Source organism: Jaculus jaculus, chromosome 5 (genome assembly GCF_020740685.1).
Source record: "Jaculus jaculus isolate mJacJac1 chromosome 5, mJacJac1.mat.Y.cur, whole genome shotgun sequence".
Classification (NCBI taxonomy): Eukaryota; Metazoa; Chordata; class Mammalia; order Rodentia; family Dipodidae; genus Jaculus; species Jaculus jaculus.
The window spans coordinates 130,039,973-130,055,728 of record NC_059106.1 but is presented as its reverse complement, the minus strand read 5'-3'; positions in this window follow the sequence as shown (position 1 = coordinate 130,055,728).

Genomic DNA, 15,756 nt, shown 5'->3' with positions numbered 1-15,756 from the left:
AGAGCCATGGTTCTGTTACCTTGTCCCAGTCTCAGCTCAATTCCTCAACACTACTTGTTCAGGACCTAAAAACAGGTTCAGTTGGCACAAGCAAGTAATGACACCAACAAAGCACATATGTGGTAGTTTCCTAATAAGAATCAAGAAATAATTCAAAATGCAGAACATGCATAACTTTATATTACAAAAAAAATACCAAGCCATGCGTGATGGCTCACGCCTTTAATCCCAACACTTGGGAGGCAGAGGTAGGAGGATTGCTGTGAGTTCAAGACCAGCTCTGAGACTCCATAGTGAATTCCAGGTCAGCCTGAACTACAGTGAGACCCTACCTCAGGGGAAAAAACCAACAACAACAACAAGATTTAAACCAGTGTGGAGAAGGCACAGGAGAGACAGAAATATTATTTTTGGAAATGAGAAGATTTAACACTGAACTCACTCAGGACTTGCTCTGTTATTTATTTTGTGCCATACTTTTATTTTCTGAATGTCTCCTATGATCTGTAAATGAAGTGCTGAAAACTGGTAAAGTAGGTGACAGTAGATGACTGGTAAGACCCTATTGCTGAAGACTCCATACGCAGCTGACACGTAAAATGGAATGACATGGCTGGAAGCCAGGAGAGAGTCAGTCCCCAGACAGTCAGCGTGTCTAGTGCCAGAAGGCGCTACATAGGCGACTGGGGGAAGTGACCAAGATCTGTCCAAGCAACACATTGTTTAACCTAAGTAGCAACAATTAACTGGATGTGATACCCACACAAGTGCAATAGTGGTACACAGCCATGGTGAGGAATCAATTGCTCTTGATTTGGCTAACTGATCCACTCAGTGGTACTAGACCCTTAGCTGGAGCTGGGAAACAAGTCAGAACCATACCCAAACACAAGCCCACTCTACAATATCAAGCTACCATCAATCACGGGGTATAAGAGGGCCTACACCTATCAAACTGTCTATCAAAAAAGTAAGTGTTATCTCAATTTTCTGGGTGCTAACTCACTCTCCGTTGGAGAATCTGCTTCTCTTTTCCAGATAGATGCAGATCCTAAGAAGAGAGCTGCCCCAACATACCTCAGAAGGGGCCCAACTGAAACTAAGGACAACTGGCGAAATAAGCAAGGGTGATGTTTTCCTGTGAACTGGATACCAGCACAAAGGGGAAGGAGATCAATTCAGAGAAAAATCAACTCCTACCAAATCAGAGAGCCAGAGCCTCAGAGGCCCCCAACACCTCAGCACTGAAGCAGACCAAAAATGAACCCAACATGGCTCAGGGAAATCTTGCGGAAGAGGGGGCGGAAAGAATGTCAGAGTTACATGTTGGGTCATGATTTGCAGAGACATTTATCATACTAATAACTGGGGGCTAACTCCACAATGCACGACCCATTTTCAATAACAAGGAGGGTCTAATGGGAGGGGGTAGATCACAGATGAGCCTAAATAATGGTACCAAACTGCCTGTATTTACTGAAAAGAAAACTAATAAATTAAATTTAAAAAAAAAACAATTAAAAATGTAAAAAAAAAAAAGAAAAAGAAAAGTTGTAAATGACATGAATAATATTTCTAAGAAACACCGGACCATCCTTTTCACCATACTTCCGATGCATTTGCTATACTATATACTATCCAATTTTCTTGCTTGATTTCAATATCTTTGAAAATATCATTGCCATAAGATTTCCTCCAGGGATCTTCTCCTGCTTTTAATTTTTGATGCTTATTTAAAATGTTGAAGAAAGGAAGACAGGTAATGAAACTTAATAAATGGCTAAAACAGAGATAAGTAACATTGTGGAAGGAATAATAAATGTCAGCTTGTATAAAAGGCTAGGAATAGAGGAGACTGCTCAGGGTTGGCCTATTCACCTTAAGATTTGGAAGTTGAATTACAGTTTGGCAGGCAAAGGATTAAAAATACATCATAGGTGCAGTAAAGGTTCTTCAGCTCAACTCAGAGGATCAGATTTTAAGACTCATAAACAGGTTATATAATTTTATATGTTTATGCATTTGTTCCCAAGGTTATTGACTTCAGTTTTTATCATAGATTCAAAGTTATCAGTGTCATCATAAAAAGAAACACAGAGGTTGAGAAAATCTAAGCAAAACAAAAAAAAGCAAGGATAGTAGAACAAACTTATAACACAAAAATTTATAGATGGATTGTTCTCATGCCACATTTTAAAACCAGAGAAATTAGGGAATTTTCTTCTCAAAAGTTAAAACAATTCTATTCTTCCAAATTAAATGCAAACCAACTCTGATAAATTATTTATCAATTATTCACTACAATTTACATACAGCTATGAAGGAAGAATGATTAAGACACAGTTGTTATAAATTGTCTGTTATATTTATTACACCCATCCTTTAAAGTGAACTTGATTCTCTGATTATTGCTAGTCCTTAAAAGGCAGGATTTTTGTTTTTGATTATTTCCAACTGATTCCTTGCCTTGTTCTTTATAGTAGAGGGTATGGAGAATAGATGTTGGCAGTGGTCATCCATAAAGCATATGCCAAGGTAAAGATGGGATTTAGAACACAGTGTTTTAAAAGCAAGTTAAATTATCTTTTTAATAGAGTCAGGAATGTTTCTGGGGTTGAAGGTGGGGCTGAATACTGTGCCAACTGTAATCCAGAAGGTGCTAACATTTATTTTTAATTTGTTTTTAATATTTTATTTATTTATTTGAGAGAGAGGAGGAGGCTGACAGACAGTGAATATGGATGTTCCAGTGCCTGTTGCCACTGCAAACAAACTTCAGACACATGCACTTTGTGCATCTGGCTCTTGATGGGTACTGAGTAACTAAAGCAAGGGCATTAGGCTTTGTAAGCAAGCACCTTTAACATATTAGCCATCTCTCCAGCCATTTTTTATTATTTGATATGGACATATTTTGTGTGAAAATGTCACATGTTGGTACCATCCTTTCCGTCCTCTCTGCCGCTTTTTGGTAGAGGTCTTCCTCATTGGGGATGCAGGTCAACCCCGTGGGGATTGTGGGTCATGCATTGTGGGGGGCAGGGAGAGGCAATGTCTCTGTGAAAAATGTCCCAACTTGTGTCTCTAACAATCTTTCCACCCTCTCTTCCACACAATTCTCTAACCAAGCTGGGAGCATTTTAAGCCTATGTCAGTGATGGGCACTTAGGAGTATCTGGCTGCCTGTTTTAGTAAGTGTTGAGTGTCCTGAGTATCTTTCTCCATCATTCTTTTGCTGATATTAGATTCACTAAGAAAGTAGCACTCTTGCTCCTTTCTCCAGTTTGGTTTTAGCTGGGGCCAGGGTGGAATGCACTGAGTCATTTATCTCTTCAGGTCCAGTTCCTATCTGAAAAGAGAAGCAGATTCTCCAACAGAGAGTGAAGTCAGTTAAATAGAATAACCATTATTAATTTAGAGAAGATTGAAATGGTTTAGACACTCTTATAAGATTAGTGGGAGCTTGACAAGGAAAGCAGCACCATTATCTGGTTTCCAGATATGGTTTCCTTTCCACTGAGCAGATCTGTTAGCCAAGCCAAGAGCAGTTGGTTACCCACCATGGCTGTGTGCCACTATTGCACTTGTGTGAGTATCACATCAAGTTGTTTGCTTCTGAGTCACTTAGACTTTGAGTTGCTTGGGCAGATGTTGACCACTTTCCCCAGGAGCTCAAGTAGCACCTTCCAGCACTAGATGGGCTAAATGTCTGGGGACTGACTTTCCTCTGGATTCCAACCAGCTCTCTCCATGGGTATGCTTTGTTTTTTAATGGACACCACTGACATTTCTCCCTTTAAAGTCCATGACATTGCTGAAAAGTATGTAATGCACAAAGATTCTTATGAAGAGAGGTGCTTTCTGTGGAGGAAATGAAGAGGGATGCTTTCTGTGGAGGAAATGGCCTTTTTCATATAATGATCTCTCCCAAAAATAGTCTGTTGAGTCATATACTGGTGTACCTAGTCTTCCTATTTAACACAGGTTGGGCACCAGCAGCAATCTAGACAAATTAGGACTTACATTTCAGTAAAGGTTTTTTAAGTGGAGGTCTGAAATTTATTCACTTGCACAGAGGATTTAGGGGAAAAAAAAGAATCTTTGCTTTTAACCTTATACAGTGTCCATGCATACAAACATGTCTAACTCCTCTCTGCTAGATAGATAAAGATATGCTGTTGTAGCAGGGCATGGTGGTGCACGCCTTTAAACCCAGCACTCAGGAGGCAGAGGTAGGAGGATGACAGTGAGTTTGAGGCCACCCTGTGACTACATAATAAATTCCAGGTCAGCCTGGGCCAGAGTGAGACTACTTCGAAAAAGCCAAAAAAAAAAAAGAGCTGTTGTGGGCTGGAGAGATGGCTTAGCGGTTAAGGCATTTGCCTGCAAAGCCAAAGGACCCAGGTTCAAGTCCCCAGTACCCACATACACCAGATGCACAAGTGGTGCATGCTTCTGGAGTTCATTTGCAGTGGCTGACGGCCCTGGTATACCCATTCTCTCTATCTGTCTCTGTCTCACTCAAATAAAAAAAAATAAAAATAAAAATAGAAATATTTTTTTTTAAAAAAAGAGCTGTTGTATATTAAAGTGATGAAAACAATAAATGCAGTCAAGCTGGAAAGATTGCTTAGTGGATAAGGTGCTTGACTTGGAAGCCTAATGACCCAGGCTGTATTCCCCAGGACCCACGTAAGCCAGATGCACAAGGTAGTGCATATGTCTGAAGTTCATTTCAAGTGGCTAGAGGCTCTGGCACAAAAAACTCATGTTCTTTCTCTCTATCAGGCTTTCTCTCTCTCTTTCTCTCTCTCTCTCTTTCTCTCTGTTTCCCTCCTTCCCTCCTCCTCTTCTCTCTCTCTCAAATAAATAGAAACCTCATTTTGTTGTCTAGTTGGTCTGGCTGAGATATGAAGACACTTGGTGCTTAATGAGATGGGAAGTGACAAAAAGTTGGTAATTTCAGTGCTCTGCAGAGGGTCCCCATAATCACACACTGTGGGTCCCTGGATCCCTGGAGCCATGACTCCCTGAAGGCATTCAGGCAATAGTGGAGAGCAAAGTTGTGAGCTTACGGAAGAACTACTTTCGGGAGGCAGTCTCTGTGAACATCTCAGCTTACTCAATAGGGAAATGGGTTTATAATCAGTTGCGAGTGTGAAGAGGGTCCTAAGGGGATTGGTAGGTTCAAAGGTTGCTAGCTAATGCCCAAGGAGAGAGTCAGATGATCTACATAGTGGCAGGAAGAGGGTTGCAAGGGGATGGGCCATGTAAAGGCTGCTGACTGATAAGGAGTTTCCTAGGCAACTGGCCAAAGGTTACAGGGCTATGAGCAAAGCCTAAGTTCAGGTGTGCAGGGCTTGAAGAAGGAGCGGCCTCATGTAGCCCCAGGGTCCTTAGCCATGCCGGGCAGCTCAGGCCCATCTCCTGAAGGCTCCAGCCTGTGCCTGGCACTGCCCAACTACTTATTACATCACTTCTGTAATCCTGTGTGAGGGAGTATAATTTCCCATTAAATAAAGATGGAAGTAGAAAGTATTGCATTTTATCCTGTCATGATAAGTAAATATTAAATATGCAAACATAATGTTAATGCACTTTAATTTTAAAAGGGCATATAAGAAGGAATTAAGATAAAACATAATTTTTAACAAGATAGTGTCTTGAGAAGATAAAAAGCTATGAGAAATGAAAACATCTACATACAAGAAAAAAAAATTATGCAGAATCCATGACAAGCACCATCTTGTGCATCTGGCTTACATGGGTACTTGGAAATCAAACCTGGGTCCTTAGGCTTTGTAGGCAAGTGCCTTAACTGCGAAGCTATCTCTCCAGCCCCTTGAGTACAAAATTTTTAACTAAGGAAACTTTAGTAATAATGTGAAGTGAAAGAATGGAGACAAACCAGGTTTTTGAAAACACTATTGAATTCCAATATTTAAAAGGATAAATTAATCACCTTAATTACAATTTAGAAATTAACATTGCCTACATTTGCATTAAACAATTAAATATTTTTAAAATGTCAAGGGCTGGGAAAGGATAAAAAGAAATAGAATAATGTTAACTTATAGACACACATGCACACGCGTTGGTGGGGATCACATTGCTGGAACTTCAGCAAACACCATTAAGGAACTCAAACACCAGAAGAAACCATGTCCTTTGGGCCTGTCACAACTGTGATTCTAACCTCCAGATCCCCCATCAGGTATTCTTAATAACAACAAACAATATGTCCATGCACATGATGGAGGAGAGGGAGGAAAGGATAAATAACCATGCTGAAGAGTTCTAGATATCGGTACACACAGGGATTTCCTGGATATCACTGCAAAAGCACAGGATTCAAAAGCAAAAACTGAAGAAAAAGCAAGCAGGGTTACAACAAGCTAAAAAACATGTACACAATAAAGAAAATAATCAGCAGATTGAGTCAACCTACAAAATGGGAGAAAATATTCTCCAGCTATTCATCTCAGAGAAGACCATATATATATATATATATATATATATATATATCTTCTGTGAAATATATATAGGAGGGAAAAATCCAATTTAATTAAGGTAAAAATCTGAATACTTTCAAAAGGAGAAATAAATAGAAAAAATCATACATATATTAAAAAATCATTAGCTACCAAAGAATTGCAAATCAAACTCTCAATAGGATACTATCTCACTCCAATTGGATTGCTTTGTCCAAAAAAAATTTCACATATTCTGGAAAGAAGGTGGAGTAAAAAGAACTCTTTTGTTTTGTTTTGTTTCTTTAGTTTTGTTTTTCAAAGTAGGGTCTTGCTATTCCAGGCTGACCTAGAATTCAGTATTTAGTCTCATGGTAGCCTCAAACTCAAGGCAGCTGCCTCTGCCTCCCAAGTGCTGGGATTAAAGGCGTGCACCACTACACCCAGCTCTAAAAAAAAAAGACAAAGAGAAAACTTTTATTCACTGGGAGCAGGTATCTAAATTACTACTACCACCATCCCTACAGGAAAAAATGTACAAATTCCTAAAACACCTAAAATTAGAACTATTATATAGTCTTGCCATTTCACTTATGGATATATAGAAAAAAAGAAATGAAGTCAGAGTAAAAGAGAAATATCTTTATATGTGTGTGTCTTCAGGCAATAGTCAAAATAGCAACATGTGGGACCAGCCAAGTGGCCAGCCACAGAAAAATGAATATAGGAAATGTACTTAGACACCGCTGAGAATTATCCAAACATGAAAATGAAATTTTGTCATTTGTAGAAATGTGGATGGAAATGCAGGACATCATGCTAAGCAAAATAAGCTAGAAACATAAGAACAAGAACCACATGCTCTCTTGTCATATGGAAACTACCAACAACTACCTCAGAAAAATTGACCTGAAAGTATAGCAGTGATTACTAGTGATTTTGAATGGCACTGGTATGGGAGGGTGGAGGATAAAGGGACCAGTATGAGCAGTGCTTTCTGTGTGTGTCGAATGAGATTATCATATTGAATCAAATCAATATTTATAATTAATATATCTTACCAACAGATATTATCACAATAAAATAGAAATAAAAATATTTGTAATCTTAATAGCAGACAAAGAGAATATTACAAGTTTTTAAATGCCATGAAAATTTATCCAAACCTATATAATTCTTTAAAAAAATGACTAGGCATGACTACATATCAAAAAGTAATGATACTAAAAGCAATATGGTCCTATAACAGATACTGACAAGTATTCCAACTAGACAACAGTAGTGCTTTAAAAACACACCTTTTAACAATGATATGAAGGAGAATATAGTTAGGTTTAACTTTAGAAGTAAAATGCTAAAGGCAATTAAAAAGTATACAAATGAGGGCATTCTTATGATCATAAAATGGGAATAAGAAAGGTTCTAAACATGCACATCAACATTAATATGCCATAAGAATGAAGAGGGTTTTTTTTGGGGGGGGTAAATCCAAATCCAACAGACTGACTATGTTTGTTTTTATTGTGTGTGTGTGTGTGTGAGAGAGAGAGAGAGAGAGAGAGAGAGAGAGAGAGAGAGAGAGAGAGGGAGAGAGAATTAGCGCCAGGGCCTCCAGCCACTGTAACTGAACTCCAGACACATGCACTAGCTTGTGTGCATGTGCTACCTTGGCTTTCGTCATTCTGTGTGTCTGGCTTACATGGGAGCTGGAGAGTCACACATGGGTCTTTAGGCTTCACAGGCAAGCACCTTAACCACTAAGCCATCTCTCCAGCATAAGAATCAAGGATTTTTAACAAGTGTCATATAACAAGATGATGAGAAAAAAATCTATGACAGGTCAACTTTATGCAGGGATTTTGGTGGGTTCAATGTGCTATTATTGACCCAGAAAATGTAAACTGAAGCGCCACAGAAGTGACATATACATGTAGGCATCAAACTCAGTGTGTGTGTGTGTGTGTGTGTGTGTGTGTGTGTGTGTGTGTGTTTGCACGCACACACATCCATGTGAGCAGAGGAAGGGGGAGGTGACTATACATTGTAAATAAGTGCATCTCTCATAACTCAGCACAGGAACAACTGCCAAGGTTGATAGCAGCTGATATACTTACCATAGGAAATTGACTTACTTAAGGAAATTGACCAGACATAACAACAGGGATCTGAAGGATGTTTACCTGCATCTGTGTTGTGCCTGAAGAGAAAGCAACAGTGGGAAATGAAGAAATACAGCTTCATATGTAAAGCAAAGCCAGGGCAAACTGAAACCCACCTGACGGCTATGCACACTCTTAGTGATAATGCTGAACACATTGTGCTTCTCCTCATAATGCAGATCCATGGCAATGCATGAGAGCTCCGACCATGTGCAGTTCCCTCGCCTGAACTCTGGGCTATAAAATAATACAGCTCCGAGGCTCTTTTGCTTTATCAAATATGAAACTCATCCACGTCATGCCAGAACAATACAAGGAAAAAATGCTGAGAAAAATAACTAGCATAGCAATGATGAACCAGACTTTGTCTCCTAGAGCCATCTACTTCCTATGTGGCAACCATGTATATCTTTTCAAAATACAGTGGGTGTGGTGAAGTGATACAGGTGGTCCATAAACTTAGGTGTTCTGAATGCTAGGTTCCCAGCCGATGGAGATTTGGGAATTAACACCTCCTGGAGGCAGTGTATTGTTGGGGACAGACTTATGGATGTTATAGCCAGTTTCCCCATGTCAGTGTTTGGCACACTCTCCTGTTGCTATTGTCCACCTTATGTTGGCCAGGGTCTGCTGTCCACCCTCTGCTCATGTCATCATTTTCCTTGCCATCATGGAGCTTCTCCCTCAACCCAGTAAGCCAAAATAGACCTCTTTTTGCCAACAAGCTGCTCTTTGTTGGGTGATTTCTACCAGCAATGTGAACTTGACTGCAACGGTGAGTTTAATTTATAAATAAAGGCACTAGAAAAATTATGCCTTTGCCAAGCATAATGACATCATTTTTCTTATGCTCAAAACATACCACCCTATCCTCAGCACAGATAGGCATTTTATCTGCTACCAAATGAGCTTCTTAAATTATTTTTTTATTAGAATCAATGCCATTCATAAAAGCCTGGCCATAAATACAGCATTCATAAGTCTATAGACAGTAGTCTGGGCAGAAGCATTATGGTTATTTAAGGAAAATCTATAGTCATAGTAAACACTCTTCTAGCAAGTTCAAAGCTTCCACATTCCTCACTGAAGATGGACCCTTGTAATCCATCAGACATCAGGTGAATGGCTGATTTCCTGAGAGCTGGTGGCCTTATGAAGTCAGAGATGACTCTTGTTAACATATGGTCCAAGTAGTAGTGGCTGAAGACAGATCAGCCTTCATTAGTGGATGTCTGCATTAGTGAGTTCATGTAAAACTTCCAGCTTCCACCTTTGTACAGAAGACCACTTATCATGAGTCACTGAACAAGGACAGACTGGGTGGAAACGAGTTTGACAGGTGTCTATAGCATGTATAATACTCACTGTATCTGTTGTCTCAGTTACTTTTTGTGCAGGGACCTTTTCTTTTTCAGAATTCATGTAAGTACAAACATTTTCAAATTCTGAAAGGCACATTTACATACTTTTAAAAATCTTTTCACCAAACTCCTCACAGTGTCTCTCCCAAGTTTCTGACATCAGCTAAGCAATTCATCACTGTCAATGATTCAGTGTAAATTTCTATCTCTAGCCTCCAGTTAAAGTGTAAAGAATGTTCCTTGTTTAGTACTATGTCTATAATCCCAAATTCAATCTATGAATTCAAAATAATCATGATCAATATCCAAAAAGCCATTTTTCTTTCTTTAGACATTGCAAAACTAAATCTAAAGGCAAAAGCCCAAGAATAGACTGAAGAACAAAATCCAGAGGACTAACAGTACCTAGTCTGAAGCCTTAGTAACAATTCCACCTTAGCCAAACTTCAATAGTGAAATATAGACAGATGAGTTGAAAGAATTTAAGACAATCCACATGGACACTGTTGATTAATTCTTTATAGTCAAGTAATTGTGACTAAAGAATAAAGGCAATTCAAGGAAGTAAAATTAGTCTTGCAGGGCTAGGGAGATGGCTCAGTGAGAAAGCATACTTGCTACACAAACATAAGGACTTAGGTTTGATCTTTAGCACCCAGATAAAAAGCCAGGGAAGGTGGCACCCTCCTGTAACCCAAGTGCTCTAGGCATGAGGGAGAAAGAGATAATAGGGTCAAGGAGATACTGACTCAAAGGAGTAAGTCAGAAGAGTTATAGAGGAAGACATAGGGTGTGTACATTATCAGGTACACACACACACACACACACACACACACACACACAGAGTCTTGATCCAGGTTTTATGTCTTTAAAAGATTAACTTAAAGTGGCTCACAGAAATAAATAGAAAATGTGAAATTACAAAGCCCCTAGAAGTTAATAAAGAAGGTCAAATGACCTTTGGTTGGATGAATTATCTTTATATACAACAAATGATCAAATAGATCTCTTCTCAACACCAAACAGAAGATGAGAAAAAATAACAATTCATATATCAAGACAAATTTCAAAATTTTAACTCTGTAAAAGATGCTTTTTATATCTACTTTTATCTATTTATCCATTTTGAGAGAGAAAGAAAAGGAGAGAGAGGCAGATATAGAGAAAGAATGGGCATGCCAGGGCCTCCAGCCACTGCAAACAAACCAGATGCATGCACTCCCTTGTGCATCTGGCTTAATGTGGGTACTGGAGAATTGAACCTGGGTCCTTAGGCTTTGTAGAAAATGCCTTAACTGCTATAAGGCGTCTCTCCAGCCTTGTAAAAGATAATTTTAAGAAAAAGAAAATTATAAATTAGGACAAAACCTTTGTAAAAACTAGCATTACCTTCCCAAAGAAGATATGCACACAAAAAATAAGCATATGGAAAGCTACTCAAGGTCATATGTCATTATGAAACTAAAACAATGACCACTTCATACCTTTAAACTTCCTAAAATCCAAAACATTGACACTTCAACATGTTGGAGGGATGTGCAACAACAGAACTCTAGTTTGCTGGTGATAGGAAGGTGGAATGGTACCGCTCTGAAAGACCATGTGGCAGTTTCTTATAATCTGAATAGCTTTAACATATGATCCAGTAATTTCTTGCTAGGTATTTATCCAAAAGCACTGAAAACTTATTTGATACAAGACACTTCCATATAATATTTAAAATAGTTGTACTCACTTTTCAAAACCTAGAAAAAGCCAAGACATTCTTTAAAAGGCAAGTGAAGAAACAATCTGGTATATCTATACAACAGAATATAACAACAAAAAAAGTCTTACCATGCTAACACATGCAAGACCATAAAACCACACTGAGCAATCCAGCTCTAGGCCAGAAAGCTCTATACTAGCTTTCAGTCTTGTAACCATAAGCAATTACAAAGGTTTTGCTTGGCTGGATCATTGGAGGAATGCTTTCCACACACCAGACTGATTGCACCAAGTGGAGTGATATCTTTTCTCATCTTACAACTGTCCTAATTATATGTACATTTGTGTTCCTGGCCAAATGCCTTCTGTAGAAATTTGAATGTAAAATATCTCCTATAGTCTCACTTGTTTGTGATTCAGTATCATACTTGATCTCCACATGGTGAAGCCTGAGCGAGGTGGAGCCTTGCTAGAAGTGATGTATGTCACTGGTGGTGGGCCATGGCATTTTATAACCCAGTCCACTTTGCCAGTGCTAACCAGCTCCGCTTGCTGTTTTCTCCCTACTGATATATGACATTGTGAGCCAGCTTCCTGCTCTTACCTTGCTTTCCCCACCATAATGAAGTTCCCCTCTAAGCTGTAAACTACATAAACTGCATCTGGTCATGTGTTTTGCCTCAACAGTGAGAACATAACTGGTATACTTTCATATGCCATAATCATCTAATTGAAGATACTTCTCCATTCTGACTCAAGAGTTCAGTACTTTTCTACCCATCCTTTATTTTTTTGTAACCCTCCCCATGAGGCCCATAAAACAGCAGGAGTCTTTTTGTTCAGGGCTGCCTCACCAATGAGATGATTCTCCCCTCCACACTGAAACAGCTGACCTTCCTCCATGTGGAAAATGGAACATTGAGAGATCTGGCGCTTTTTCCTGATTAACTTCTCCATTGTACATTTCATTTAGAGATTAAAGGCTTGATGGGTGCTGTAATTTTAGCTTATTGTCTAAATGGACCACCTCCACATCTGTCTGCTAAACTTTCTCCACTTCAGCTCTTTACACATATTGCTAAGCAAGAGGAGGCAGTTTAAAATGGCCACATGCATGGTGCATGGCTCCAATTGAATGATATCTAGGCAAGGCAAAAGTGTTTTACAGATAATAAAATATCAATGGTTGCCAGAGGCTCAAGGTGAGGGGGTAAAGAGGTTGTTGTCAGGGGATTTTTAGGGCAGTAAAGCTATTCTGTGCAAAATTGTGATGATATATACAAAATATTATACATTTTTCAAAACCATAAAAGTAATAGAGTGATTTCTATTATAAAATGTTGACTTTAGTTAATATAATAAATCAATGCTATTTCATACATTGTAACAAATGTACCACAGAATATCAATAATTGGGTGAGCTATATGGAAAGAGTAAGAAATTGGGGAAGACTAGTCTACTGGAACTCTGAACTAACTCCTCAATTTTCCATAAGCCTAAAATTTCTATAAAATTAAAACAACCTAATTAAAAAGTTATACCCCCCTGAAAAAGTTTTCTTTTACTAATGTCTCCCATGGATACTCTGGTATGATAAAATACCCACTAACAGCCCACCTTTAATTTTATTTAGTGACTATTCATTGGAGACAATGAATAGTCAGCAAATATCTACACTACAAGGAAAATCCAAAGTCCCATTTTCCATGTTGACTCCTAGATGAATATCTGCTTCTCATAGGCCCAAGACTACTATCCAATGATGAGATAAGAGATGCATTTCAAAAGAATAGATATCCATAGAGGATGGAACAGCTTCTCTCCAAAATCCCAAATCTGTGACATGGTAGATAAAATGTCCTGGCCAGTTGGCATACAACATTGGGTAGCCTGGATCTATTGAAGTTCTTTATACTCTTTGAAGCCTACTCAAACTGGCAGTGTCTTCTTGGATTAGTCAAGTTTTAATGATGTGTATCCTGTCCCAATAAGATGTGATATAGCTACAAAATTCAAAGAAAAGAAATAGCTGCTATGTTTTTTATTTGTTGTTTATATTTTTTCTTTTTTCTTTCTTTCTTTTTTTTTAATGGTACAATACAACTTGAAGCTGGGCATGGTGGCACATGCCTTTAATCCCAGCACTTGGGAAGCAGAGGTAGGAGGATTGCCGTGAGTTCAAGGCCACCTTGAGTCTACATTGTGAATTCCAGGTTAGCCTGAACTAGAGTGAGACCCTATCTTGAGAAAAAAAAAAAAAAACAGAAAAGAAAAAAGAACAAAAAATCACCCTTGCTTATTTCGCCAGTTGTCCTTAGTTTCAGTTGGGCCCCTTCTGAGGTATGTTGGGGCAGCTCTCTTCTTAGGATCTGCATCTATCTGGAAAAGAGAAGCAGATTCTCCAACGGAGAGTGAGTTAGCACCCAGAAAATTGAGATAACACTTACTTTTTTGATAGACAGTTTGATAGGTGTAGGCCCTCTTATACCCCGTGATTGATGGTAGCTTAAGGACAACTGGCGAAATAAGCAAGGGTGATGTTTTCCTGTGAACTGGATACCAGCACAAAGGGGAAGGAGATCAATGCAGAGAAAAATCAACTCCTACCAAATCAGAGAGCCAGAGCCTCAGAGGCCCCCAACACCTCAGCACTGAAGCAGACCAAAAATGAACCCAACATGGCTCAGGGAAATCTTGCGGAAGAGGGGGCGGAAAGAATGTCAGAGTTACATGTTGGGTCATGATTTTCAGAGACATTTATCATACTAATAACTGGGGCTAACTCCACAATGCACGACCCATTTTCAATAATAAGGAGGGTCTAATGGGAGGGGGTAGATCACAGATGAGCCTAAACAATGGTACCAAACTGCCTGTATTTACTGAAAAGAAAACTAATAAATTAAATTTAAAAAAAAAAAAAGAACAAAAAATACAAGAACTTGTATTCTTGAAGGAATATAGTGACATATCTCAGATCACTGGATCCCTACAAATTTCACCAACATGCAAGGTTCCTGATTTTTCTAGGATTTATTTCCCAGCAATAGTTCCACCAATTTCCTAAAGGAAGTGTGTTATATCATTCTGAGTGTTGGTGTCTGTTGCTAGCATCAGAATAAATATGAATATAGGAAAGTGTAATAGTTTTACTTCTGGATTAATAAAAGAAGTTAAAAAGAAAAATAGAATGACATTCTTATAATATAATATTTTTTAAAGTTTTGTGATTTTACTACCTGGACTTTCTGCTTTCCCGAAGATTAGCTTGTATGAATCATATAGGGAATGTATAATTTCATAGCTATTTTAGTTTTAAAAGTTATTTGCCAAAATCTATAATAGAAGCAGATGAAAATGATTTGGTACCCAATTGCTTTCTTGCTATATTGAAAGCAGCTTATTGTAAGAACTTTGTTGGTATAGAATCATCCTTATGTCTTCTGTGAGTTATTGTTTTTGGATCTCTATTTCTGAAATGTATAACATGGACAAAATCTAAGCTTCATCCTTAGTCATTATAGTAGTCAAATGTAAATAGCTATTGAAAGAAAAATTTTCATTTAGTATGTAAGAGAGCAATACATTTCTGAAATTTGTAGTTTACCAATTTTATGTCATAAGCCATTGGACTAAGTTTTCATGATTGTAATATTTTATAATACAATTGCAAGTCAAATGAAAACCAAATAAAAATAGGAAAATACTTTCAAATGTCAATAGCTCACTTACTTATGCCATTGACTTATTTTTAATAAAAAGGATATGTAGTCTCACTACAAATTTAATATTTTCTGCTGTAATTTTATAAGTTTAATATAAATTCATTTTCTAGAAGTCATTTTTGAATCACATCATGTAGACAGCTTCATGGAAACATAAACTATTCATTCACACAAATAAACTTTCCAAAGGCACTGAGAAATCAGAAGGAAGAAAAATATAGTTTCTGCTTTGTTGAAGTTCAGTCTAGAGATGAGGACACAGAAACAAACAACTGAGAGCAATGTGGTGACCACATTCCCAATTCTTCTCTTACTACTCTTCTACTCACTACT